General features: G+C 39.4%; 1 long non-coding RNA gene across 1 annotated transcript; it reads left to right on the forward strand.

Moving 5' to 3' along the window:
* Nucleotides 1–6: 6 nt before the first annotated feature.
* On the forward strand, nucleotides 7–2,274 carry LOC104916151. The gene is made up of 3 exons (XR_796544.3): nucleotides 7–277; nucleotides 709–819; nucleotides 1,619–2,274. It is a non-coding gene; the product is annotated as an uncharacterized LOC104916151 (long non-coding RNA).
* The last annotated feature ends 13 nt before the right edge of the window (nucleotides 2,275–2,287 follow it).

The following is a 2,287-nucleotide window of genomic DNA, read 5'->3' on the forward strand; positions in this document are numbered from 1 at the left end:
GGGGTGGGGGTTCAGTCGGCCCCGCAGAGGCAAGCAGAGCTCCATGCTTCCTGAGGATGCGTTGGCAGCTCTGTGAGGGTTGCCATAGTTTTTATGTAGGGTGACCAGAACCGGCTGGAACTGGTTTGAGGCAGATCAGCTCTTGAACACAATGCAGTCACTGAGCTGCTACAGTAGGATAGCTTCCACCCTCCATGGCAGCCAAAAGCAGAGGAGCTTGCAGAAAGGATACCATCCCTAAACAGTATGTGAATGCACACTTAGACACACAGCACTGGTATGTGGCTATGTAGTCCTAAAGGGTTCTGTATGTAAATGTACATATTTGCAGTAGCTGAGATGACTTGGGCTTTTTGTGCATTTTTATGCTTAAGGAATGGGTAACAGCTGAGATTTATGACCCTTATTAAAATATTTTTGCTTTGCAAGGGTGGGACACTGGTTGTGCAGTCTATTTTAAAATGAAACTAAATAAAATAGATTGAATGATTTGTAATTGTAGCTGTGCTTGCAACTGAAGAATACTGCTTTCCATGCCGTTTTTTTTTACAGGGCACTGTCTTGTGGTTTTCTTCTTTAGGAGATGTTGGGGGGGGATCTGCACCTTTCTGAAAGGCCAAAAGGAAGCCGTGTTGTTGTGGAATTGTGCATAAAGCATTGCAAAGATGCTGCAAAGCATACTCGTTTTTCCTTTTTTTCTCCTTGTAGGCCTATTGATTGGGACTGCCTTTAACCCTTTCATATTTGCAGAGATAATCCATCTGTGGCAGTAACTGAGCGTTGACAAAAAAAATATTTCAGAGGTCAAGGTTCACAAAGGTAAGATGGGTGTGTGTGTGACTGTGACAATAGTGCGAAGGTACATGTGTGAAAAGTAAATCTGGTTCCTGATGACACACTTGGCACATTAGTGAAAGAGACAACAGTGTATTATTGAAGAAATATTAACTTCCAGGTTTAATAGGATTAAAGGTATTGTTTGTAAAGATGTACTGATACCTGTGCTAAATACGGTATTTTCATTTCAGTATCTTACATCCAGATGTATGCTTTTTTACAATCTAGTGATAAAGGATAGGCCTCTGAGTGGCAATCATAAATTGCGGACCACGTGGTAGTTTGTTTCTGAATTCAGGTCTTCAGTGTTAAACCTGTACTTATATCCTACATAGAAAAACATACAAAATAAGGATGGTGTTTCTTAAACTGCTGTAACCCAGGGAGAATTGTGCAGCAGCCAAGTAGAGATGCATTTCAGAGGTCTGATGGAGCTCCAGTGAATTATTAGTTGCATGAATTATAATTTTGTGCAGTAATGGAATAAGACTAGGAAACCAGATAAGCAGTGCTTCAGCTCCTGAGGGATGACCACTTTTAACTCAAAGCAGTGGGTAATGGATAGGATTTTTTTTTTCTCATATGAAAAATAAATGCGTACTTAGATGTGATCTGGCATTTGCATCTTATAGAGAAAGCTGGAGGATTCAGAGGGAGGGAGAAGAAAGCAGTAACGAATATAGCAAAGGAAAGAACAAAGGCTGTTAGAGCTTGCACATTGGAACACTCGAACATTTTGCCTTGGGGATTCTTTTGCCAGAACTGTTACTTCCTTCAACAGGAAATCAGCAACTCTAGAATCTTATCCAGTATGATTTTTTAAAAATCTGAACAGTCTTGGCTGTGTTAGCTGCTTTGATAATCTGCAATCAAGATAAATATGGAGGCAAAATGGTGACAACATTCTGTTCTAGTGTGAAATGAGAGTCCTTCCCTCTGTGTCTTGAAAGCCCTGAAAGATTGTGGGATTTGGGTAAGTTTTATGGTGGCTGATGATAGGCAGAGTTCCTGCATCAGAGCGTGGCAAATACAAGAGATCCTTTTTATTTCGGACTGCAGCAGATTACATAAGGTACTTAGATATTAATTGTAGGAAAGTGAAAATAGCATGCCAATGTTTTGCTTGAAATTGTGTTTCTGTGGGTTTTAATGCAGCTGCAATGTATTTTTTTCCCAGAGTCGATAGGGTAGTAGGTAGCTTGTGTAGTGAAGCAAAATGCCTAATATCACTATGCTGATTTGTTTCCATCTTTTTTGTAATTTGGATGCAGAGGTTCTATATTTTACTGTAGATATCTGTAGCAAAAATATACTTTATAAATGTGAATTCATCTTGTTTGATAGAAATTGTACCTATTGCTGCTGTTAATGCATGTTCTTTTCCAAGGGCCAGATAAAATGAATGTAACATGAGAGCACCTTTTGGATTTTTTTTCTCTCAACCAGAATA

The sequence above is a fragment of the Meleagris gallopavo genome, unplaced genomic scaffold (assembly GCF_000146605.3).
Source record: "Meleagris gallopavo isolate NT-WF06-2002-E0010 breed Aviagen turkey brand Nicholas breeding stock unplaced genomic scaffold, Turkey_5.1 ChrUn_random_7180001873989, whole genome shotgun sequence".
NCBI lineage: Eukaryota > Metazoa > Chordata > Aves > Galliformes > Phasianidae > Meleagris > Meleagris gallopavo.